At 39.3% G+C, this 22,493-nt stretch overlaps 32 non-coding genes across 32 annotated transcripts; all 32 read right to left on the bottom strand.

Annotated features, from left to right (window-relative positions):
* Positions 1 to 466: 466 nt before the first annotated feature.
* Positions 467 to 538, bottom strand: TRNAE-CUC (transfer RNA glutamic acid (anticodon CUC)). Its single transcript has one exon. It is a non-coding gene; the product is annotated as a tRNA-Glu (tRNA).
* A 527-nt stretch (positions 539 to 1,065) lies between these two features.
* On the bottom strand, positions 1,066 to 1,137 carry TRNAE-CUC (transfer RNA glutamic acid (anticodon CUC)). Its single transcript has one exon. It is a non-coding gene; the product is annotated as a tRNA-Glu (tRNA).
* Positions 1,138 to 2,263: 1,126 nt separating this feature from the next.
* TRNAE-CUC (transfer RNA glutamic acid (anticodon CUC)) lies at positions 2,264 to 2,335 on the bottom strand. The gene has a single exon. It is a non-coding gene; the product is annotated as a tRNA-Glu (tRNA).
* A 527-nt stretch (positions 2,336 to 2,862) lies between these two features.
* TRNAE-CUC (transfer RNA glutamic acid (anticodon CUC)) lies at positions 2,863 to 2,934 on the bottom strand. Its single transcript has one exon. It is a non-coding gene; the product is annotated as a tRNA-Glu (tRNA).
* Positions 2,935 to 3,461: 527 nt separating this feature from the next.
* Positions 3,462 to 3,533, bottom strand: TRNAE-CUC (transfer RNA glutamic acid (anticodon CUC)). The gene has a single exon. It is a non-coding gene; the product is annotated as a tRNA-Glu (tRNA).
* A 527-nt stretch (positions 3,534 to 4,060) lies between these two features.
* TRNAE-CUC (transfer RNA glutamic acid (anticodon CUC)) lies at positions 4,061 to 4,132 on the bottom strand. The gene has a single exon. It is a non-coding gene; the product is annotated as a tRNA-Glu (tRNA).
* A 527-nt stretch (positions 4,133 to 4,659) lies between these two features.
* Positions 4,660 to 4,731, bottom strand: TRNAE-CUC (transfer RNA glutamic acid (anticodon CUC)). Its single transcript has one exon. It is a non-coding gene; the product is annotated as a tRNA-Glu (tRNA).
* A 527-nt stretch (positions 4,732 to 5,258) lies between these two features.
* TRNAE-CUC (transfer RNA glutamic acid (anticodon CUC)) lies at positions 5,259 to 5,330 on the bottom strand. Its single transcript has one exon. It is a non-coding gene; the product is annotated as a tRNA-Glu (tRNA).
* Positions 5,331 to 7,054: 1,724 nt separating this feature from the next.
* TRNAE-CUC (transfer RNA glutamic acid (anticodon CUC)) lies at positions 7,055 to 7,126 on the bottom strand. The gene has a single exon. It is a non-coding gene; the product is annotated as a tRNA-Glu (tRNA).
* A 527-nt stretch (positions 7,127 to 7,653) lies between these two features.
* On the bottom strand, positions 7,654 to 7,725 carry TRNAE-CUC (transfer RNA glutamic acid (anticodon CUC)). Its single transcript has one exon. It is a non-coding gene; the product is annotated as a tRNA-Glu (tRNA).
* A 527-nt stretch (positions 7,726 to 8,252) lies between these two features.
* On the bottom strand, positions 8,253 to 8,324 carry TRNAE-CUC (transfer RNA glutamic acid (anticodon CUC)). The gene has a single exon. It is a non-coding gene; the product is annotated as a tRNA-Glu (tRNA).
* A 527-nt stretch (positions 8,325 to 8,851) lies between these two features.
* TRNAE-CUC (transfer RNA glutamic acid (anticodon CUC)) lies at positions 8,852 to 8,923 on the bottom strand. Its single transcript has one exon. It is a non-coding gene; the product is annotated as a tRNA-Glu (tRNA).
* A 1,126-nt stretch (positions 8,924 to 10,049) lies between these two features.
* Positions 10,050 to 10,121, bottom strand: TRNAE-CUC (transfer RNA glutamic acid (anticodon CUC)). The gene has a single exon. It is a non-coding gene; the product is annotated as a tRNA-Glu (tRNA).
* A 527-nt stretch (positions 10,122 to 10,648) lies between these two features.
* On the bottom strand, positions 10,649 to 10,720 carry TRNAE-CUC (transfer RNA glutamic acid (anticodon CUC)). The gene has a single exon. It is a non-coding gene; the product is annotated as a tRNA-Glu (tRNA).
* Positions 10,721 to 11,247: 527 nt separating this feature from the next.
* On the bottom strand, positions 11,248 to 11,319 carry TRNAE-CUC (transfer RNA glutamic acid (anticodon CUC)). The gene has a single exon. It is a non-coding gene; the product is annotated as a tRNA-Glu (tRNA).
* Positions 11,320 to 12,445: 1,126 nt separating this feature from the next.
* On the bottom strand, positions 12,446 to 12,517 carry TRNAE-CUC (transfer RNA glutamic acid (anticodon CUC)). Its single transcript has one exon. It is a non-coding gene; the product is annotated as a tRNA-Glu (tRNA).
* A 527-nt stretch (positions 12,518 to 13,044) lies between these two features.
* On the bottom strand, positions 13,045 to 13,116 carry TRNAE-CUC (transfer RNA glutamic acid (anticodon CUC)). Its single transcript has one exon. It is a non-coding gene; the product is annotated as a tRNA-Glu (tRNA).
* A 527-nt stretch (positions 13,117 to 13,643) lies between these two features.
* On the bottom strand, positions 13,644 to 13,715 carry TRNAE-CUC (transfer RNA glutamic acid (anticodon CUC)). The gene has a single exon. It is a non-coding gene; the product is annotated as a tRNA-Glu (tRNA).
* A 527-nt stretch (positions 13,716 to 14,242) lies between these two features.
* Positions 14,243 to 14,314, bottom strand: TRNAE-CUC (transfer RNA glutamic acid (anticodon CUC)). The gene has a single exon. It is a non-coding gene; the product is annotated as a tRNA-Glu (tRNA).
* A 529-nt stretch (positions 14,315 to 14,843) lies between these two features.
* TRNAE-CUC (transfer RNA glutamic acid (anticodon CUC)) lies at positions 14,844 to 14,915 on the bottom strand. The gene has a single exon. It is a non-coding gene; the product is annotated as a tRNA-Glu (tRNA).
* A 527-nt stretch (positions 14,916 to 15,442) lies between these two features.
* Positions 15,443 to 15,514, bottom strand: TRNAE-CUC (transfer RNA glutamic acid (anticodon CUC)). The gene has a single exon. It is a non-coding gene; the product is annotated as a tRNA-Glu (tRNA).
* Positions 15,515 to 16,041: 527 nt separating this feature from the next.
* TRNAE-CUC (transfer RNA glutamic acid (anticodon CUC)) lies at positions 16,042 to 16,113 on the bottom strand. The gene has a single exon. It is a non-coding gene; the product is annotated as a tRNA-Glu (tRNA).
* Positions 16,114 to 16,640: 527 nt separating this feature from the next.
* On the bottom strand, positions 16,641 to 16,712 carry TRNAE-CUC (transfer RNA glutamic acid (anticodon CUC)). The gene has a single exon. It is a non-coding gene; the product is annotated as a tRNA-Glu (tRNA).
* A 527-nt stretch (positions 16,713 to 17,239) lies between these two features.
* TRNAE-CUC (transfer RNA glutamic acid (anticodon CUC)) lies at positions 17,240 to 17,311 on the bottom strand. The gene has a single exon. It is a non-coding gene; the product is annotated as a tRNA-Glu (tRNA).
* Positions 17,312 to 17,838: 527 nt separating this feature from the next.
* On the bottom strand, positions 17,839 to 17,910 carry TRNAE-CUC (transfer RNA glutamic acid (anticodon CUC)). The gene has a single exon. It is a non-coding gene; the product is annotated as a tRNA-Glu (tRNA).
* Positions 17,911 to 18,439: 529 nt separating this feature from the next.
* TRNAE-CUC (transfer RNA glutamic acid (anticodon CUC)) lies at positions 18,440 to 18,511 on the bottom strand. The gene has a single exon. It is a non-coding gene; the product is annotated as a tRNA-Glu (tRNA).
* A 527-nt stretch (positions 18,512 to 19,038) lies between these two features.
* On the bottom strand, positions 19,039 to 19,110 carry TRNAE-CUC (transfer RNA glutamic acid (anticodon CUC)). Its single transcript has one exon. It is a non-coding gene; the product is annotated as a tRNA-Glu (tRNA).
* Positions 19,111 to 19,637: 527 nt separating this feature from the next.
* Positions 19,638 to 19,709, bottom strand: TRNAE-CUC (transfer RNA glutamic acid (anticodon CUC)). The gene has a single exon. It is a non-coding gene; the product is annotated as a tRNA-Glu (tRNA).
* Positions 19,710 to 20,236: 527 nt separating this feature from the next.
* TRNAE-CUC (transfer RNA glutamic acid (anticodon CUC)) lies at positions 20,237 to 20,308 on the bottom strand. The gene has a single exon. It is a non-coding gene; the product is annotated as a tRNA-Glu (tRNA).
* A 527-nt stretch (positions 20,309 to 20,835) lies between these two features.
* On the bottom strand, positions 20,836 to 20,907 carry TRNAE-CUC (transfer RNA glutamic acid (anticodon CUC)). The gene has a single exon. It is a non-coding gene; the product is annotated as a tRNA-Glu (tRNA).
* Positions 20,908 to 21,434: 527 nt separating this feature from the next.
* Positions 21,435 to 21,506, bottom strand: TRNAE-CUC (transfer RNA glutamic acid (anticodon CUC)). Its single transcript has one exon. It is a non-coding gene; the product is annotated as a tRNA-Glu (tRNA).
* Positions 21,507 to 22,034: 528 nt separating this feature from the next.
* On the bottom strand, positions 22,035 to 22,106 carry TRNAE-CUC (transfer RNA glutamic acid (anticodon CUC)). The gene has a single exon. It is a non-coding gene; the product is annotated as a tRNA-Glu (tRNA).
* Positions 22,107 to 22,493: the final 387 nt, after the last annotated feature.

Below are 22,493 nucleotides of genomic sequence, written 5' to 3'. Positions count from 1 at the left end.
AATATGAGGAAAAGGGCTACTAGGAATCAGTTTTACAAGAAAGGAGAGGAAGATTGGTCATGTATAGCAATTTTCAAGTTTACCACACAGCAGTTTTGCCTCCTTGATGTATAGTACTGGCACCAAAAAAAGATGATTTTGAGGAGCTAGATGTTGAGAGTTCCTGGCTCCATTATAAATTGTACTGGTGCGAAAGAAGACATTGATGATTCAGATATCAAACATGGCCTGAATAGTTCTGACAAAATTCTCTTTTCTACAAGAGCACAAGTCTTTTAGTAGCAAAAATTCATTTAGAAAGACATCTCAACCTTTCTTATCAATTTCCATGATCTGTTTTGACCACTCACAGCTTCTCAAGTCTACTTAAAGACGATTTCATATGAGAAATGATGCTCTGAAGTGTAAGATTTTTTTACGTTTGATAAATCTGTGTTTTCGTCAAAAACAGTCAGAAGACCTCCCTTTCCCTGACCGGGAATCGAACCCGGGCCGCGGCGGAGAGAGCGCCGAATCCTAACCACTAGACCACCAGGAAGTGATAAAGTAGGTGAACACTCCATGATAGAAAAGGAAGTTCTCTGAATGAAGTGCAATGGAATATGAGGAAAAGGGCTACTAGGAATCAGTTTTACAAGAAAGGAGAGGAAGATTGGTCATGTATAGCAATTTTCAAGTTTACCACACAGCAGTTTTGCCTCCTTGATGTATAGTACTGGCACCAAAAAAAGATGATTTTGAGGAGCTAGATGTTGAGAGTTCCTGGCTCCATTATAAATTGTACTGGTGCGAAAGAAGACATTGATGATTCAGATATCAAACATGGCCTGAATAGTTCTGACAAAATTCTCTTTTCTACAAGAGCACAAGTCTTTTAGTAGCAAAAATTCATTTAGAAAGACATCTCACCATTTGTTATCAATTTCCATGATCTGTTTTGACCACTCACAGCTTCTCAAGTCTAATTAAAGACGATTTCATATGAGAAATGATGCTTTGAAGTGTAAGATTTTTTTACGTTTGATAAGTCTGTGTTTTTGTCAAAAACAGTCAGAAGACCTCCCTTTCCCTGACCGGGAATCAAACACGGGCCGCGGCGGTGAGAGCGCCGAATCCTAACCACTAGACCACCAGGGAGTGATGAAGTAAGTGAACACTCCATGATAGAAAAGAAAGTTCTCTGAATGAAGTGCAATGGAATATGAGGAAAAGGGCTACTAGGAATCAGTTTTACAAGAAAGGAGAGGAAGATTGGTCATGTATAGCAATTTTCAAATTTACCACACAGCAGTTTTGCCTCCTTGATGTATAGTACTGGCACCAAAAAAAGATGATTTTGAGGAGCTAGATGTTGAGAGTTCCTGGCTCCATTATAAATTGTACTGGTGCGAAAGAAGACATTGATGATTCAGATATCAAACATGGACTGAATAGTTCTGACAAAATTCTCTTTTCTACAAGAGCACAAGTCTTTTAGTAGCAAAAATTCATTTAGAAAGACATCTCACCCTTTGTTATCAATTTCCATGATCTGTTTTGACCACTCACAGCTTCTCAAGTCTAATTAAAGACGATTTCATATGAGAAATGATGCTTTGAAGTGTAAGATTTTTTTACGTTTGATAAGTCTGTGTTTTCGTCAAAAACAGTCAGAAGACCTCCCTTTCCCTGACCGGGAACCGAACACGGGCCGCAGCGGTGAGAGCGCCGAATCCTAACCACTAGACCACCAGGGAGTGATGAAGTAGGTGAACACTCCATGATAGAAAAGGAAATTCTCTGAATGAAGTGCAATGGAATATGAGGAAAAGGGCTACTAGGAATCAGTTTTACAAGAAAGGAGAGGAAGATTAATCATGTATAGAAATTTTCAAGTTTACCACACAGCAGTTTTGCCTCCTTGATGTATAGTACTGGCACCAAAAAAAGATGATTTTGAGGAGCTAGATGTTGAGAGTTCCTGGCTCCATTATAAATTGTACTGGTGCGAAAGAAGACATTGATGATTCAGATATCAAACATGGCCTGAATAGTTCTGACAAAATTCTCTTTTCTACAAGAGCACAAGTCTTTTAGTAGCAAAAATTCATTTAGAAAGACATCTCACCCTTTGTTATCAATTTCCATGATCTGTTTTGACCACTCACAGCTTCTCAAGTCTACTTAAAGACGATTTCATATGAGAAATGATGCTCTGAAGTGTAAGATTTTTTTACGTTTGATAAATCTGTGTTTTCGTCAAAAACAGTCAGAAGACCTCCCTTTCCCTGACCGGGAATCGAACCCTGGCCGCGGCAGTGAGAGCGCCGAATCCTAGCCACTAGACCACCAGGGAGTGATGAAGTAGGTGAACACTCCATGATAGAAAAGGAAGTTCTCTGAATGAAGTGCAATGGAATATGAGGAAAAGGGCTACTAGGAATCAGTTTTACAAGAAAGGAGAGGAAGATTGGTCATGTATAGCAATTTTCAAGTTTACCACACAGCAGTTTTGCCTCCTTGATGTATAGTACTGGCACCAAAAAAAGATGATTTTGAGGAGCTAGATGTTGAGAGTTCCTGGCTCCATTATAAATTGTACTGGTGCGAAAGAAGACATTGATAATTCAGATATCAAACATGGCCTGAATAGTTCTGACAAAATTCTCTTTTCTACAAGAGCACAAGTCTTTTAGTAGCAAAAATTCATTTAGAAAGACATCTCAACCTTTGTTATCAATTTCCATGATCTGTTTTGACCACTCACAGCTTCTCAAGTCTACTTAAAGACGATTTCATATGAGAAATTATGCTCTGAAGTGTAAGATTTTTTTACGTTTGATAAATCTGTGTTTTCGTCAAAAACAGTCAGAAGACCTCCCTTTCCCTGACCGGGAATCGAACCCGGGCCGCGGCGGTGAGAGCGCCGAATCCTAACCACTAGACCACCAGGGAGTGATGAAGTAGGTGAACACTCCATGATAGAAAAGGAAATTCTCTGAATGAAGTGCAATGGAATATGAGGAAAAGGGCTACTAGGAATCAGTTTTACAAGAAAGGAGAGGAAGATTAATCATGTATAGAAATTTTCAAGTTTACCACACAGCAGTTTTGCCTCCTTGATGTATAGTACTGGCACCAAAAAAAGATGATTTTGAGGAGCTAGATGTTGAGAGTTCCTGGCTCCATTATAAATTGTACTGGTGCGAAAGAAGACATTGATGATTCAGATATCAAACATGGCCTGAATAGTTCTGACAAAATTCTCTTTTCTACAAGAGCACAAGTCTTTTAGTAGCAAAAATTCATTTAGAAAGACATCTCACCCTTTGTTATCAATTTCCATGATCTGTTTTGACCACTCACAGCTTCTCAAGTCTACTTAAAGACGATTTCATATGAGAAATGATGCTCTGAAGTGTAAGATTTTTTTACGTTTGATAAATCTGTGTTTTCGTCAAAAACAGTCAGAAGACCTCCCTTTCCCTGACCGGGAATCGAACCCTGGCCGCGGCAGTGAGAGCGCCGAATCCTAGCCACTAGACCACCAGGGAGTGATGAAGTAGGTGAACACTCCATGATAGAAAAGGAAGTTCTCTGAATGAAGTGCAATGGAATATGAGGAAAAGGGCTACTAGGAATCAGTTTTACAAGAAAGGAGAGGAAGATTGGTCATGTATAGCAATTTTCAAGTTTACCACACAGCAGTTTTGCCTCCTTGATGTATAGTACTGGCACCAAAAAAAGATGATTTTGAGGAGCTAGATGTTGAGAGTTCCTGGCTCCATTATAAATTGTACTGGTGCGAAAGAAGACATTGATAATTCAGATATCAAACATGGCCTGAATAGTTCTGACAAAATTCTCTTTTCTACAAGAGCACAAGTCTTTTAGTAGCAAAAATTCATTTAGAAAGACATCTCACCCTTTGTTATGAATTTCCATGATCTGTTTTGACCACTCACAGCTTCTCAAGTCTACTTAAAGACGATTTCATATGAGAAATGATGCTCTGAAGTGTAAGATTTTTTTACGTTTGATAAATCTGTGTTTTCGTCAAAAACAGTCAGAAGACCTCCCTTTCCCTGACCGGGAATCGAACCCGGGCCGCGGCGGTGAGAGCGCCGAATCCTAACCACTAGACCACCAGGGAGTGATGAAGTAGGTGAACACTCCATGATAGAAAAGGAAGTTCTCTGAATGAAGTGCAATGGAATATGAGGAAAAGGGCTACTAGGAATCAGTTTTACAAGAAAGGAGAGGAAGATTGGTCATGTATAGCAATTTTCAAGTTTACCACACAGCAGTTTTGCCTCCTTGATGTATAGTACTGGCACCAAAAAAAGATGATTTTGAGGAGCTAGATGTTGAGAGTTCCTGGCTCCATTATAAATTGTACTGGTGCGAAAGAAGACATTGATGATTCAGATATCAAACATGGCCTGAATAGTTCTGACAAAATTCTCTTTTCTACAAGAGCACAAGTCTTTTAGTAGCAAAAATTCATTTAGAAAGACATCTCATCCTTTGTTATCAATTTCCATGATCTGTTTTGACCACTCACAGCTTCTCAAGTCTAATTAAAGACGATTTCATATGAGAAATGATGCTTTGAAGTGTAAGATTTTTTTACGTTTGATAAGTCTGTGTTTTCGTCAAAAACAGTCAGAAGACCTCCCTTTCCCTGACCGGGAATCGAACCCAGTCCGCGGCGGTGAGAGCGCCGAATCCTAACCACTAGACCACCAGGGAGTGATGAAGTAGGTGAACACTCCATGATAGAAAAGGAAGTTCTCTGAATGAAGTGCAATGGAATATGAGGAAAAGGGCTACTAGGAATCAGTTTTACAAGAAAGGAGAGGAAGATTGGTCATGTATAGCAATTTTCAAGTTTACCACACAGCAGTTTTGCCTCCTTGATGTATAGTACTGGCACCAAAAAAAGATGATTTTGAGGAGCTAGATGTTGAGAGTTCCTGGCTCCATTATAAATTGTACTGGTGCGAAAGAAGACATTGATGATTCAGATATCAAACATGGCCTGAATAGTTCTGACAAAATTCTCTTTTCTACAAGAGCACAAGTCTTTTAGTAGCAAAAATTCATTTAGAAAGACATCTCATCCTTTGTTATCAATTTCCATGATCTGTTTTGACCACTCACAGCTTCTCAAGTCTAATTAAAGACGATTTCATATGAGAAATGATGCTTTGAAGTGTAAGATTTTTTTACGTTTGATAAGTCTGTGTTTTCGTCAAAAACAGTCAGAAGACCTCCCTTTCCCTGACCGGGAATCGAACCCAGGCCGCGGCGGTGAGAGCGCCGAATCCTAACCACTAGACCACCAGGGAGTGATGAAGTAGGTGAACACTCCATGATAGAAAAGGAAGTTCTCTGAATGAAGTGCAATGGAATATGAGGAAAAGGGCTACTAGGAATCAGTTTTACAAGAAAGGAGAGGAAGATTGGTCATGTATAGCAATTTTCAAGTTTACCACACAGCAGTTTTGCCTCCTTGATGTATAGTACTGGCACCAAAAAAAGATGATTTTGAGGAGCTAGATGTTGAGAGTTCCTGGCTCCATTATAAATTGTACTGGTGCGAAAGAAGACATTGATGATTCAGATATCAAACATGGCCTGAATAGTTCTGACAAAATTCTCTTTTCTACAAGAGCACAAGTCTTTTAGTAGCAAAAATTCATTTAGAAAGACATCTCACCCTTTGTTATCAATTTCCATGATCTGTTTTGACCACTCACAGCTTCTCAAGTCTAATTAAAGGCGATTTCATATGAGAAATGATGCTTTGAAGTGTAAGATTTTTTTACGTTTGATAAGTCTGTGTTTTTGTCAAAAACAGTCAGAAGACCTCCCTTTCCCTGACCGGGAATCAAACCCGGGCAGCGGCGTGGAGAGCGCCGAATCCTAACCACTAGAACACCAGGGAGTGATGAAGTAGGTGAACACTCCATGATAGAAAAGGAAGTTCTCTGAATGAAGTGCAATGGAATATGAGGAAAAGGGCTACTAGGAATCAGTTTTACAAGAAAGGAGAGGAAGATTGGTCATGTATAGCAATTTTCAAGTTTACCACACAGCAGTTTTGCCTCCTTGATGTATAGTACTGGCACCAAAAAAAGATGATTTTGAGGAGCTAGATCTTGAGAGTTCCTGGCTCCATTATAAATTGTACTGGTGCGAAAGAAGACATTGATGATTCAGATATCAAACATGGCCTGAATAGTTCTGACAAAATTCTCTTTTCTACAAGAGCACAAGTCTTTTAGTAGCAAAAATTCATTTAGAAAGACATCTCACCCTTTGTTATCAATTTCCATGATCTGTTTTGACCACTCGCAGCTTCTCAAGTCTACTTAAAGACGATTTCATATGAGAAATGATGCTCTGAAGTGTAAAATTTTTTTACGTTTGATAAATCTGTGTTTTCGTCAAAAACAGTCAGAAGACCTCCCTTTCCCTGACCGGGAATCGAACCCGGGCCGCGGCGTGAAGAGCGCCGAATCCTAACCACTAGACCACCAGGGAGTGATGAAGTAGGTGAACACTCCATGATAGAAAAGGAAGTTCTCTGAATGAAGTGCAATGGAATATGAGGAAAAGGGCTACTAGGAATCAGTTTTACAAGAAAGGAGAGGAAGATTGGTCATGTATAGCAATTTTCAAGTTTACCACACAGCAGTTTTGCCTCCTTGATGTATAGTACTGGCACCAAAAAAAGATGATTTTGAGGAGCTAGATGTTGAGAGTTCCTGGCTCCATTATAAATTGTACTGGTGCGAAAGAAGACATTGATGATTCAGATATCAAACATGGCCTGAATAGTTCTGACAAAATTCTCTTTTCTACAAGAGCACAAGTCTTTTAGTAGCAAAATTCATTTAGAAAGACATCTCACCCTTTGTTATGAATTTCCATGATCTGTTTTGACCACTCACAGCTTCTCAAGTCTACTTAAAGACGATTTCATATGAGAAATGATGCTCTGAAGTGTAAGATTTTTTTACGTTTGATAAATCTGTGTTTTCGTCAAAAACAGTCAGAAGACCTCCCTTTCCCTGACCGGGAATCGAACCCGGGCCGCGGCGGTGAGAGCGCCGAATCCTAACCACTAGACAACCAGGGAGTGATGAAGTAGGTGAACACTCCATGATAGAAAAGGAAGTTCTCTGAATGAAGTGCAATGGAATATGAGGAAAAGGGCTACTAGGAATCAGTTTTACAAGAAAGGAGAGGAAGATTGGTCATGTATAGCAATTTTCAAGTTTACCACACAGCAGTTTTGCCTCCTTGATGTATAGTACTGGCACCAAAAAAAGATGATTTTGAGGAGCTAGATGTTGAGAGTTCCTGGCTCCATTATAAATTGTACTGGTGCGAAAGAAGACATTGATGATTCAGATATCAAACATGGCCTGAATAGTTCTGACAAAATTCTCTTTTCTACAAGAGCACAAGTCTTTTAGTAGCAAAAATTCATTTAGAAAGACATCTCACCCTTTGTTATCAATTTCCATGATCTGTTTTGACCACTCACAGCTTCTCAAGTCTAATTAAAGGCGATTTCATATGAGAAATGATGCTTTGAAGTGTAAGATTTTTTTACGTTTGATAAGTCTGTGTTTTTGTCAAAAACAGTCAGAAGACCTCCCTTTCCCTGACCGGGAATCAAACCCGGGCAGCGGCGTGGAGAGCGCCGAATCCTAACCACTAGACCACCAGGGAGTGATGAAGTAGGTGAACACTCCATGATAGAAAAGGAAGTTCTCTGAATGAAGTGCAATGGAATATGAGGAAAAGGGCTACTAGGAATCAGTTTTACAAGAAAGGAGAGGAAGATTGGTCATGTATAGCAATTTTCAAGTTTACCACACAGCAGTTTTGCCTCCTTGATGTATAGTACTGGCACCAAAAAAAGATGATTTTGAGGAGCTAGATGTTGAGAGTTCCTGGCTCCATTATAAATTGTACTGGTGCGAAAGAAGACATTGATGATTCAGATATCAAACATGGCCTGAATAGTTCTGACAAAATTCTCTTTTCTACAAGAGCACAAGTCTTTTAGTAGCAAAAATTCATTTAGAAAGACATCTCAACCTTTCTTATCAATTTCCATGATCTGTTTTGACCACTCACAGCTTCTCAAGTCTACTTAAAGACGATTTCATATGAGAAATGATGCTCTGAAGTGTAAGATTTTTTTACGTTTGATAAATCTGTGTTTTCGTCAAAAACAGTCAGAAGACCTCCCTTTCCCTGACCGGGAATCGAACCCGGGCCGCGGCGGAGAGAGCGCCGAATCCTAACCACTAGACCACCAGGAAGTGATAAAGTAGGTGAACACTCCATGATAGAAAAGGAAGTTCTCTGAATGAAGTGCAATGGAATATGAGGAAAAGGGCTACTAGGAATCAGTTTTACAAGAAAGGAGAGGAAGATTGGTCATGTATAGCAATTTTCAAGTTTACCACACAGCAGTTTTGCCTCCTTGATGTATAGTACTGGCACCAAAAAAAGATGATTTTGAGGAGCTAGATGTTGAGAGTTCCTGGCTCCATTATAAATTGTACTGGTGCGAAAGAAGACATTGATGATTCAGATATCAAACATGGCCTGAATAGTTCTGACAAAATTCTCTTTTCTACAAGAGCACAAGTCTTTTAGTAGCAAAAATTCATTTAGAAAGACATCTCACCATTTGTTATCAATTTCCATGATCTGTTTTGACCACTCACAGCTTCTCAAGTCTAATTAAAGACGATTTCATATGAGAAATGATGCTTTGAAGTGTAAGATTTTTTTACGTTTGATAAGTCTGTGTTTTTGTCAAAAACAGTCAGAAGACCTCCCTTTCCCTGACCGGGAATCAAACACGGGCCGCGGCGGTGAGAGCGCCGAATCCTAACCACTAGACCACCAGGGAGTGATGAAGTAAGTGAACACTCCATGATAGAAAAGAAAGTTCTCTGAATGAAGTGCAATGGAATATGAGGAAAAGGGCTACTAGGAATCAGTTTTACAAGAAAGGAGAGGAAGATTGGTCATGTATAGCAATTTTCAAATTTACCACACAGCAGTTTTGCCTCCTTGATGTATAGTACTGGCACCAAAAAAAGATGATTTTGAGGAGCTAGATGTTGAGAGTTCCTGGCTCCATTATAAATTGTACTGGTGCGAAAGAAGACATTGATGATTCAGATATCAAACATGGACTGAATAGTTCTGACAAAATTCTCTTTTCTACAAGAGCACAAGTCTTTTAGTAGCAAAAATTCATTTAGAAAGACATCTCACCCTTTGTTATCAATTTCCATGATCTGTTTTGACCACTCACAGCTTCTCAAGTCTAATTAAAGACGATTTCATATGAGAAATGATGCTTTGAAGTGTAAGATTTTTTTACGTTTGATAAGTCTGTGTTTTCGTCAAAAACAGTCAGAAGACCTCCCTTTCCCTGACCGGGAACCGAACACGGGCCGCAGCGGTGAGAGCGCCGAATCCTAACCACTAGACCACCAGGGAGTGATGAAGTAGGTGAACACTCCATGATAGAAAAGGAAATTCTCTGAATGAAGTGCAATGGAATATGAGGAAAAGGGCTACTAGGAATCAGTTTTACAAGAAAGGAGAGGAAGATTAATCATGTATAGAAATTTTCAAGTTTACCACACAGCAGTTTTGCCTCCTTGATGTATAGTACTGGCACCAAAAAAAGATGATTTTGAGGAGCTAGATGTTGAGAGTTCCTGGCTCCATTATAAATTGTACTGGTGCGAAAGAAGACATTGATGATTCAGATATCAAACATGGCCTGAATAGTTCTGACAAAATTCTCTTTTCTACAAGAGCACAAGTCTTTTAGTAGCAAAAATTCATTTAGAAAGACATCTCACCCTTTGTTATCAATTTCCATGATCTGTTTTGACCACTCACAGCTTCTCAAGTCTACTTAAAGACGATTTCATATGAGAAATGATGCTCTGAAGTGTAAGATTTTTTTACGTTTGATAAATCTGTGTTTTCGTCAAAAACAGTCAGAAGACCTCCCTTTCCCTGACCGGGAATCGAACCCTGGCCGCGGCAGTGAGAGCGCCGAATCCTAGCCACTAGACCACCAGGGAGTGATGAAGTAGGTGAACACTCCATGATAGAAAAGGAAGTTCTCTGAATGAAGTGCAATGGAATATGAGGAAAAGGGCTACTAGGAATCAGTTTTACAAGAAAGGAGAGGAAGATTGGTCATGTATAGCAATTTTCAAGTTTACCACACAGCAGTTTTGCCTCCTTGATGTATAGTACTGGCACCAAAAAAAGATGATTTTGAGGAGCTAGATGTTGAGAGTTCCTGGCTCCATTATAAATTGTACTGGTGCGAAAGAAGACATTGATAATTCAGATATCAAACATGGCCTGAATAGTTCTGACAAAATTCTCTTTTCTACAAGAGCACAAGTCTTTTAGTAGCAAAAATTCATTTAGAAAGACATCTCAACCTTTGTTATCAATTTCCATGATCTGTTTTGACCACTCACAGCTTCTCAAGTCTACTTAAAGACGATTTCATATGAGAAATTATGCTCTGAAGTGTAAGATTTTTTTACGTTTGATAAATCTGTGTTTTCGTCAAAAACAGTCAGAAGACCTCCCTTTCCCTGACCGGGAATCGAACCCGGGCCGCGGCGGTGAGAGCGCCGAATCCTAACCACTAGACCACCAGGGAGTGATGAAGTAGGTGAACACTCCATGATAGAAAAGGAAGTTCTCTGAATGAAGTGCAATGGAATATGAGGAAAAGGGCTACTAGGAATCAGATTTACAAGAAAGGAGAGGAAGATTGGTCATGTATAGCAATTTTCAAGTTTACCACACAGCAGTTTTGCCTCCTTGATGTATAGTACTGGCACCAAAAAAAGATGATTTTGAGGAGCTAGATGTTGAGAGTTCCTGGCTCCATTATAAATTGTACTGGTGCGAAAGAAGACATTGATGATTCAGATATCAAACATGGCCTGAATAGTTCTGACAAAATTCTCTTTTCTACAAGAGCACAAGTCTTTTAGTAGCAAAAATTCATTTAGAAAGACATCTCACCATTTGTTATCAATTTCCATGATCTGTTTTGACCACTCACAGCTTCTCAAGTCTAATTAAAGACGATTTCATATGAGAAATGATGCTTTGAAGTGTAAGATTTTTTTACGTTTGATAAGTCTGTGTTTTTGTCAAAAACAGTCAGAAGACCTCCCTTTCCCTGACCGGGAATCAAACACGGGCCGCGGCGGTGAGAGCGCCGAATCCTAACCACTAGACCACCAGGGAGTGATGAAGTAAGTGAACACTCCATGATAGAAAAGAAAGTTCTCTGAATGAAGTGCAATGGAATATGAGGAAAAGGGCTACTAGGAATCAGTTTTACAAGAAAGGAGAGGAAGATTGGTCATGTATAGCAATTTTCAAATTTACCACACAGCAGTTTTGCCTCCTTGATGTATAGTACTGGCACCAAAAAAAGATGATTTTGAGGAGCTAGATGTTGAGAGTTCCTGGCTCCATTATAAATTGTACTGGTGCGAAAGAAGACATTGATGATTCAGATATCAAACATGGACTGAATAGTTCTGACAAAATTCTCTTTTCTACAAGAGCACAAGTCTTTTAGTAGCAAAAATTCATTTAGAAAGACATCTCACCCTTTGTTATCAATTTCCATGATCTGTTTTGACCACTCACAGCTTCTCAAGTCTAATTAAAGACGATTTCATATGAGAAATGATGCTTTGAAGTGTAAGATTTTTTTACGTTTGATAAGTCTGTGTTTTCGTCAAAAACAGTCAGAAGACCTCCCTTTCCCTGACCGGGAACCGAACACGGGCCGCAGCGGTGAGAGCGCCGAATCCTAACCACTAGACCACCAGGGAGTGATGAAGTAGGTGAACACTCCATGATAGAAAAGGAAATTCTCTGAATGAAGTGCAATGGAATATGAGGAAAAGGGCTACTAGGAATCAGTTTTACAAGAAAGGAGAGGAAGATTAATCATGTATAGAAATTTTCAAGTTTACCACACAGCAGTTTTGCCTCCTTGATGTATAGTACTGGCACCAAAAAAAGATGATTTTGAGGAGCTAGATGTTGAGAGTTCCTGGCTCCATTATAAATTGTACTGGTGCGAAAGAAGACATTGATGATTCAGATATCAAACATGGCCTGAATAGTTCTGACAAAATTCTCTTTTCTACAAGAGCACAAGTCTTTTAGTAGCAAAAATTCATTTAGAAAGACATCTCACCCTTTGTTATCAATTTCCATGATCTGTTTTGACCACTCACAGCTTCTCAAGTCTACTTAAAGACGATTTCATATGAGAAATGATGCTCTGAAGTGTAAGATTTTTTTACGTTTGATAAATCTGTGTTTTCGTCAAAAACAGTCAGAAGACCTCCCTTTCCCTGACCGGGAATCGAACCCTGGCCGCGGCAGTGAGAGCGCCGAATCCTAGCCACTAGACCACCAGGGAGTGATGAAGTAGGTGAACACTCCATGATAGAAAAGGAAGTTCTCTGAATGAAGTGCAATGGAATATGAGGAAAAGGGCTACTAGGAATCAGTTTTACAAGAAAGGAGAGGAAGATTGGTCATGTATAGCAATTTTCAAGTTTACCACACAGCAGTTTTGCCTCCTTGATGTATAGTACTGGCACCAAAAAAAGATGATTTTGAGGAGCTAGATGTTGAGAGTTCCTGGCTCCATTATAAATTGTACTGGTGCGAAAGAAGACATTGATAATTCAGATATCAAACATGGCCTGAATAGTTCTGACAAAATTCTCTTTTCTACAAGAGCACAAGTCTTTTAGTAGCAAAAATTCATTTAGAAAGACATCTCACCCTTTGTTATGAATTTCCATGATCTGTTTTGACCACTCACAGCTTCTCAAGTCTACTTAAAGACGATTTCATATGAGAAATGATGCTCTGAAGTGTAAGATTTTTTTACGTTTGATAAATCTGTGTTTTCGTCAAAAACAGTCAGAAGACCTCCCTTTCCCTGACCGGGAATCGAACCCGGGCCGTGGCGGTGAGAGCGCCGAATCCTAACCACTAGACCACCAGGGAGTGATGAAGTAGGTGAACACTCCATGATAGAAAAGGAAGTTCTCTGAATGAAGTGCAATGGAATATGAGGAAAAGGGCTACTAGGAATCAGTTTTACAAGAAAGGAGAGGAAGATTGGTCATGTATAGCAATTTTCAAGTTTACCACACAGCAGTTTTTCCTCCTTGATGTATAGTACTGGCACCAAAAAAAGATGATTTTGAGGAGCTAGATGTTGAGAGTTCCTGGCTCCATTATAAATTGTACTGGTGCGAAAGAAGACATTGATGATTCAGATATCAAACATGGCCTGAATAGTTCTGACAAAATTCTCTTTTCTACAAGAGCACAAGTCTTTTAGTAGCAAAAATTCATTTAGAAAGACATCTCATCCTTTGTTATCAATTTCCATGATCTGTTTTGACCACTCACAGCTTCTCAAGTCTAATTAAAGACGATTTCATATGAGAAATGATGCTTTGAAGTGTAAGATTTTTTTACGTTTGATAAGTCTGTGTTTTCGTCAAAAACAGTCAGAAGACCTCCTTTTCCCTGACCGGGAATCGAACCCAGGCCGCGGCGGTGAGAGCGCCGAATCCTAACCACTAGACCACCAGGGAGTGATGAAGTAGGTGAACACTCCATGATAGAAAAGGAAGTTCTCTGAATGAAGTGCAATGGAATATGAGGAAAAGGGCTACTAGGAATCAGTTTTACAAGAAAGGAGAGGAAGATTAATCATGTATAGCAATTTTCAAGTTTACCACACAGCAGTTTTGCCTCCTTGATGTATAGTACTGGCACCAAAAAAAGATGATTTTGAGGAGCTAGATGTTGAGAGTTCCTGGCTCCATTATAAATTGTACTGGTGCGAAAGAAGACATTGATAATTCAGATATCAAACATGGCCTGAATAGTTCTGACAAAATTCTCTTTTCTACAAGAGCACAAGTCTTTTAGTAGCAAAAATTCATTTAGAAAGACATCTCACCCTTTGTTATCAATTTCCATGATCTGTTTTGACCACTCACAGCTTCTCAAGTCTACTTAAAGACGATTTCATATGAGAAATTATGCTCTGAAGTGTAAGATTTTTTTACGTTTGATAAATCTGTGTTTTCGTCAAAAACAGTCAGAAGACATCCCTTTCCCTGACCGGGAATCGAACCCGGGCCGCGGCGGTGAGAGCGCCGAATCCTAGCCACTAGACCACCAGGGAGTGATGAAGTAGGTGAACACTCCATGATAGAAAAGGAAGTTCTCTGAATGAAGTGCAATGGAATATGAGGAAAAGGGCTACTAGGAATCAGTTTTACAAGAATTTGAGAGGAAGATTGGTCATGTATAGCAATTTTCAAGTTTACCACACAGCAGTTTTGCCTCCTTGATGTATAGTACTGGCACCAAAAAAAGATGATTTTGAGGAGCTAGATGTTGAGAGTTCCTGGCTCCATTATAAATTGTACTGGTGCGAAAGAAGACATTGATGATTCAGATATCAAACATGGCCTGAATAGTTCTGACAAAATTCTCTTTTCTACAAGAGCACAAGTCTTTTAGTAGCAAAAATTAATTTAGAAAGACATCTCACCCTTTGTTATCAATTTCCATGATCTGTTTTGACCACTCACAGCTTCTTAAGTCTAATTAAAGGCGATTTCATATGAGAAATGATGCTTTGAAGTGTAAGATTTTTTTTACGTTTGATAAGTCTGTGTTTTTGTCAAAAACAGTCAGAAGACCTCCCTTTCCCTGACCGGGAATCAAACCCGGGCCGCGGCGGTGAGAGCGCCGAATCCTAACCACTAGACCACCAGGGAGTGATGAAGTAGGTGAACACTCCATGATAGAAAAGGAAGTTCTCTGAATGAAGTGCAATGGAATATGAGGAAAAGGGCTACTAGGAATCAGTTTTACAAGAAAGGAGAGGAAAATTAATCATGTATAGCAATTTTCAAGTTTACCACACAGCAGTTTTGCCTCCTTGATGTATAGTACTGGCACCAAAAAAAGATGATTTTGAGGAGCTAGATGTTGAGAGTTCCTGGCTCCATTATAAATTGTACTGGTGCGAAAGAAGACATTGATAATTCAGATATCAAACATGGCCTGAATAGTTCTGACAAAATTCTCTTTTCTACAAGAGCACAAGTCTTTTAGTAGCAAAAATTCATTTAGAAAGACATCTCACCCTTTGTTATCAATTTCCATGATCTGTTTTGACCACTCACAGCTTCTCAAGTCTACTTAAAGACGATTTCATATGAGAAATGATGCTCTGAAGTGTAAGATTTTTTTACGTTTGATAAATCTGTGTTTTCGTCAAAAACAGTCAGAAGACCTCCCTTTCCCTGACCAGGAATCGAACCCGCGCCGCGGCGGTGAGAGCGCCGAATCCTAACCACTAGACCACCAGGGAGTGATGAAGTAGGTGAACACTCCATGATAGAAAAGGAAGTTCTCTGAATGAAGTGCATTTGAATATGAGGAAAAGGGCTACTAGGAATCAGTTTTACAAGAAAGGAGAGGAAGATTGGTCATGTATAGCAATTTTCAAGTTTACCACACAGCAGTTTTGCCTCCTTGATGTATAGTACTGGCACCAAAAAAAGATGATTTTGAGGAGCTAGATGTTGAGAGTTCCTGGCTCCATTATAAATTGTACTGGTGCGAAAGAAGACATTGATGATTCAGATATCAAACATGGCCTGAATAGTTCTGACAAAATTCTCTTTTCTACAAGAGCACAAGTCTTTTAGTAGCAAAAATTCATTTAGAAAGACATCTCAACCTTTCTTATCAATTTCCATGATCTGTTTTGACCACTCACAGCTTCTCAAGTCTACTTAAAGACGATTTCATATGAGAAATGATGCTCTGAAGTGTAAGATTTTTTTACGTTTGATAAATCTGTGTTTTCGTCAAAAACAGTCAGAAGACCTCCCTTTCCCTGACCGGGAATCGAACCCGGGCCGCGGCGGTGAGAGCGCCGAATCCTAACCACTAGACCACCAGGAAGTGATAAAGTAGGTGAACACTCCATGATAGAAAAGGAAGTTCTCTGAATGAAGTGCAATGGAATATGAGGAAAAGGGCTACTAGGAATCAGTTTTACAAGAAAGGAGAGGAAGATTGGTCATGTATAGCAATTTTCAAGTTTACCACACAGCAGTTTTGCCTCCTTGATGTATAGTACTGGCACCAAAAAAAGATGATTTTGAGGAGCTAGATGTTGAGAGTTCCTGGCTCCATTATAAATTGTACTGGTGCGAAAGAAGACATTGATGATTCAGATATCAAACATGGCCTGAATAGTTCTGACAAAATTCTCTTTTCTACAAGAGCACAAGTCTTTTAGTAGCAAAAATTCATTTAGAAAGACATCTCATCCTTTGTTATCAATTTCCATGATCTGTTTTGACCACTCACAGCTTCTCAAGTCTACTTAAAGACGATTTCATATGAGAAATTATGCTCTGAAGTGTAAGATTTTTTTACGTTTGATAAATCTGTGTTTTCGTCAAAAACAGTCAGAAGACCTCCCTTTCCCTGACCGGGAATCGAACCCGGGCCGCGGCGGTGAGAGCGCCGAATCCTAACCACTAGACCACCAGGGAGTGATGAAGTAGGTGAACACTCCATGATAGAAAAGGAAGTTCTCTGAATGAAGTGCAATGGAATATGAGGAAAAGGGCTACTAGGAATCAGATTTACAAGAAAGGAGAGGAAGATTGGTCATGTATAGCAATTTTCAAGTTTACCACACAGCAGTTTTGCCTCCTTGATGTATAGTACTGGCACCAAAAAAAGATGATTTTGAGGAGCTAGATGTTGAGAGTTCCTGGCTCCATTATAAATTGTACTGGTGCGAAAGAAGACATTGATGATTCAGATATCAAACATGGCCTGAATAGTTCTGACAAAATTCTCTTTTCTACAAGAGCACAAGTCTTTTAGTAGCAAAAATTCATTTAGAAAGACATCTCACCCTTTGTTATCAATTTCCATGATCTGTTTTGACCACTCACAGCTTCTCAAGTCTAATTAAAGACGATTTCATATGAGAAATGATGCTTTGAAGTGTAAGATTTTTTTACGTTTGATAAGTCTGTGTTTTCGTCAAAAACAGTCAGAAGACCTCCTTTTCCCTGACCGGGAATCGAACCCAGGCCGCGGCGGTGAGAGCGCCGAATCCTAACCACTAGACCACCAGGGAGTGATGAAGTAGGTGAACACTCCATGATAGAAAAGGAAGTTCTCTGAATGAAGTGCAATGGAATATGAGGAAAAGGGCTACTAGGAATCAGTTTTACAAGAAAGGAGAGGAAGATTAATCATGTATAGCAATTTTCAAGTTTACCACACAGCAGTTTTGCCTCCTTGATGTATAGTACTGGCACCAAAAAAAGATGATTTTGAGGAGCTAGATGTTGAGAGTTCCTGGCTCCATTATAAATTGTACTGGTGCGAAAGAAGACATTGATAATTCAGATATCAAACATGGCCTGAATAGTTCTGACAAAATTCTCTTTTCTACAAGAGCACAAGTCTTTTAGTAGCAAAAATTCATTTAGAAAGACATCTCACCCTTTGTTATCAATTTCCATGATCTGTTTTGACCACTCACAGCTTCTCAAGTCTACTTAAAGACGATTTCATATGAGAAATTATGCTCTGAAGTGTAAGATTTTTTTACGTTTGATAAATCTGTGTTTTCGTCAAAAACAGTCAGAAGACATCCCTTTCCCTGACCGGGAATCGAACCCGGGCCGCGGCGGTGAGAGCGCCGAATCCTAGCCACTAGACCACCAGGGAGTGATGAAGTAGGTGAACACTCCATGATAGAAAAGGAAGTTCTCTGAATGAAGTGCAATGGAATATGAGGAAAAGGGCTACTAGGAATCAGTTTTACAAGAATTTGAGAGGAAGATTGGTCATGTATAGCAATTTTCAAGTTTACCACACAGCAGTTTTGCCTCCTTGATGTATAGTACTGGCACCAAAAAAAGATGATTTTGAGGAGCTAGATGTTGAGAGTTCCTGGCTCCATTATAAATTGTACTGGTGCGAAAGAAGACATTGATGATTCAGATATCAAACATGGCCTGAATAGTTCTGACAAAATTCTCTTTTCTACAAGAGCACAAGTCTTTTAGTAGCAAAAATTAATTTAGAAAGACATCTCAGCCTTTGTTATCAATTTCCATGATCTGTTTTGACCACTCACAGCTTCTTAAGTCTAATTAAAGGCGATTTCATATGAGAAATGATGCTTTGAAGTGTAAGATTTTTTTTACGTTTGATAAGTCTGTGTTTTTGTCAAAAACAGTCAGAAGACCTCCCTTTCCCTGACCGGGAATCAAACCCGGGCCGCGGCGGTGAGAGCGCCGAATCCTAACCACTAGACCACCAGGGAGTGATGAAGTAGGTGAACACTCCATGATAGAAAAGGAAGTTCTCTGAATGAAGTGCAATGGAATATGAGGAAAAGGGCTACTAGGAATCAGTTTTACAAGAAAGGAGAGGAAAATTAATCATGTATAGCAATTTTCAAGTTTACCACACAGCAGTTTTGCCTCCTTGATGTATAGTACTGGCACCAAAAAAAGATGATTTTGAGGAGCTAGATGTTGAGAGTTCCTGGCTCCATTATAAATTGTACTGGTGCGAAAGAAGACATTGATAATTCAGATATCAAACATGGCCTGAATAGTTCTGACAAAATTCTCTTTTCTACAAGAGCACAAGTCTTTTAGTAGCAAAAATTCATTTAGAAAGACATCTCACCCTTTGTTATCAATTTCCATGATCTGTTTTGACCACTCACAGCTTCTCAAGTCTACTTAAAGACGATTTCATATGAGAAATGATGCTCTGAAGTGTAAGATTTTTTTACGTTTGATAAATCTGTGTTTTCGTCAAAAACAGTCAGAAGACCTCCCTTTCCCTGACCAGGAATCGAACCCGCGCCGCGGCGGTGAGAGCGCCGAATCCTAACCACTAGACCACCAGGGAGTGATGAAGTAGGTGAACACTCCATGATAGAAAAGGAAGTTCTCTGAATGAAGTGCATTTGAATATGAGGAAAAGGGCTACTAGGAATCAGTTTTACAAGAAAGGAGAGGAAGATTGGTCATGTATAGCAATTTTCAAGTTTACCACACAGCAGTTTTGCCTCCTTGATGTATAGTACTGGCACCAAAAAAAGATGATTTTGAGGAGCTAGATGTTGAGAGTTCCTGGCTCCATTATAAATTGTACTGGTGCGAAAGAAGACATTGATGATTCAGATATCAAACATGGCCTGAATAGTTCTGACAAAATTCTCTTTTCTACAAGAGCACAAGTCTTTTAGTAGCAAAAATTCATTTAGAAAGACATCTCAACCTTTCTTATCAATTTCCATGATCTGTTTTGACCACTCACAGCTTCTCAAGTCTACTTAAAGACGATTTCATATGAGAAATGATGCTCTGAAGTGTAAGATTTTTTTACGTTTGATAAATCTGTGTTTTCGTCAAAAACAGTCAGAAGACCTCCCTTTCCCTGACCGGGAATCGAACCCGGGCCGCGGCGGTGAGAGCGCCGAATCCTAACCACTAGACCACCAGGAAGTGATAAAGTAGGTGAACACTCCATGATAGAAAAGGAAGTTCTCTGAATGAAGTGCAATGGAATATGAGGAAAAGGGCTACTAGGAATCAGTTTTACAAGAAAGGAGAGGAAGATTGGTCATGTATAGCAATTTTCAAGTTTACCACACAGCAGTTTTGCCTCCTTGATGTATAGTACTGGCACCAAAAAAAGATGATTTTGAGGAGCTAGATGTTGAGAGTTCCTGGCTCCATTATAAATTGTACTGGTGCGAAAGAAGACATTGATGATTCAGATATCAAACATGGCCTGAATAGTTCTGACAAAATTCTCTTTTCTACAAGAGCACAAGTCTTTTAGTAGCAAAAATTCATTTAGAAAGACATCTCATCCTTTGTTATCAATTTCCATGATCTGTTTTGACCACTCACAGCTTCTCAAGTCTACTTAAAGACGATTTCATATGAGAAATTATGCTCTGAAGTGTAAGATTTTTTTACGTTTGATAAATCTGTGTTTTCGTCAAAAACAGTCAGAAGACCTCCCTTTCCCTGACCGGGAATCGAACCCGGGCCGCGGCGGTGAGAGCGCCGAATCCTAACCACTAGACCACCAGGGAGTGATGAAGTAGGTGAACACTCCATGATAGAAAAGGAAGTTCTCTGAATGAAGTGCAATGGAATATGAGGAAAAGGGCTACTAGGAATCAGATTTACAAGAAAGGAGAGGAAGATTGGTCATGTATAGCAATTTTCAAGTTTACCACACAGCAGTTTTGCCTCCTTGATGTATAGTACTGGCACCAAAAAAAGATGATTTTGAGGAGCTAGATGTTGAGAGTTCCTGGCTCCATTATAAATTGTACTGGTGCGAAAGAAGACATTGATGATTCAGATATCAAACATGGCCTGAATAGTTCTGACAAAATTCTCTTTTCTACAAGAGCACAAGTCTTTTAGTAGCAAAAATTCATTTAGAAAGACATCTCATCCTTTGTTATCAATTTCCATGATCTGTTTTGACCACTCACAGCTTCTCAAGTCTAATTAAAGACGATTTCATATGAGAAATGATGCTTTGAAGTGTAAGATTTTTTTACGTTTGATAAGTCTGTGTTTTTGTCAAAAACAGTCAGAAGACCCCCCTTTCCCTGACCGGGAATCGAACACGGGCCGCGGCGGTGAGAGCGCCGAATCCTAACCACTAGACCACCAGGGAGTGATGAAGTAGGTGAACACTCCATGATAGAAAAGGAAGTTCTCTGAATGAAGTGCAATGGAATATGAGGAAAAGGGCTACTAGGAATCAGTTTTACAAGAAAGGAGAGGAAAATTAATCATGTATAGCAATTTTCAAGTTTACCACACAGCAGTTTTGCCTCCTTGATGTATAGTACTGGCACCAAAAAAAGATGATTTTGAGGAGCTAGATGTTGAGAGTTCCTGGCTCCATTATAAATTGTACTGGTGCGAAAGAAGACATTGATGATTCAGATATCAAACATGGCCTGAATAGTTCTGACAAAATTCTCTTTTCTACAAGAGCACAAGTCTTTTAGTAGCAAAAATTCATTTAGAAAGACATCTCACCCTTTGTTATCAATTTCCATGATCTGTTTTGACCACTCACAGCTTCTCAAGTCTACTTAAAGACGATTTCATATGAGAAATTATGCTCTGAAGTGTAAGATTTTTTTACGTTTGATAAATCTATGTTTTCGTCAAAAACAGTCAGAAGACCTCCCTTTCCCTGACCGGGAATCGAACCCGGGCCGCAGCGGTGAGAGCGCCAAATCCTAACCACTAGACCACCAGGGAGTGATGAAGTAGGTGAACACTCCATGATAGAAAAGGAAGTTCTCTGAATGAAGTGCAATGGAATATGAGGAAAAGGGCTACTAGGAATCAGTTTTACAAGAAAGGAGAGGAAGATTGGTCATGTATAGCAATTTTCAAGTTTACCACACAGCAGTTTTGCCTCCTTGATGTATAGTACTGGCACCAAAAAAAGATGATTTTGAGGAGCTAGATGTTGAGAGTTCCTGGCTCCATTATAAATTGTACTGGTGCGAAAGAAGACATTGATGATTCAGATATCAAACATGGCCTGAATAGTTCTGACAAAATTCTCTTTTCTACAAGAGCACAAGTCTTTTAGTAGCAAAAATTCATTTAGAAAGACATCTCATCCTTTGTTATCAATTTCCATGATCTGTTTTGACCACTCACAGCTTCTCAAGTCTAATTAAAGACGATTTCATATGAGAAATGATGCTCTGAAGTGTAAGATATTTTTTACGTTTGATAAATCTGTGTTTTCGTCAAAAACAGTCAGAAGACCCCCCTTTCCCTGACCGGGAATCGAACCCGGGCCGCGGCGGTGAGAGCGCCGAATCCTAACCACTAGACCACCAGGGAGTGATGAAGTAGGTGAACACTCCATGATAGAAAAGGAAGTTCTCTGAATGAAGTGCAATGGAATATGAGGAAAAGGGCTACTAGGAATCAGTTTTACAAGAAAGGAGAGGAAGATTAATCATGTATAGCAATTTTCAAGTTTACCACACAGCAGTTTTGCCTCCTTGATGTATAGTACTGGCACCAAAAAAAGATGATTTTGAGGAGCTAGATGTTGAGAGTTCCTGGCTCCATTATAAATTGTACTGGTGCGAAAGAAGACATTGATAATTCAGATATCAAACATGGCCTGAATAGTTCTGACAAAATTCTCTTTTCTACAAGAGCACAAGTCTTTTAGTAGAAAAAATTCATTTAGAAAGACATCTCACCCTTTGTTATCAATTT

The sequence above is a fragment of the Pseudophryne corroboree genome, chromosome 8 (genome assembly GCF_028390025.1).
Source record: "Pseudophryne corroboree isolate aPseCor3 chromosome 8, aPseCor3.hap2, whole genome shotgun sequence".
Classification (NCBI taxonomy): Eukaryota; Metazoa; Chordata; class Amphibia; order Anura; family Myobatrachidae; genus Pseudophryne; species Pseudophryne corroboree.
This window is presented reverse-complemented; position numbering and strand designations above follow the sequence as displayed.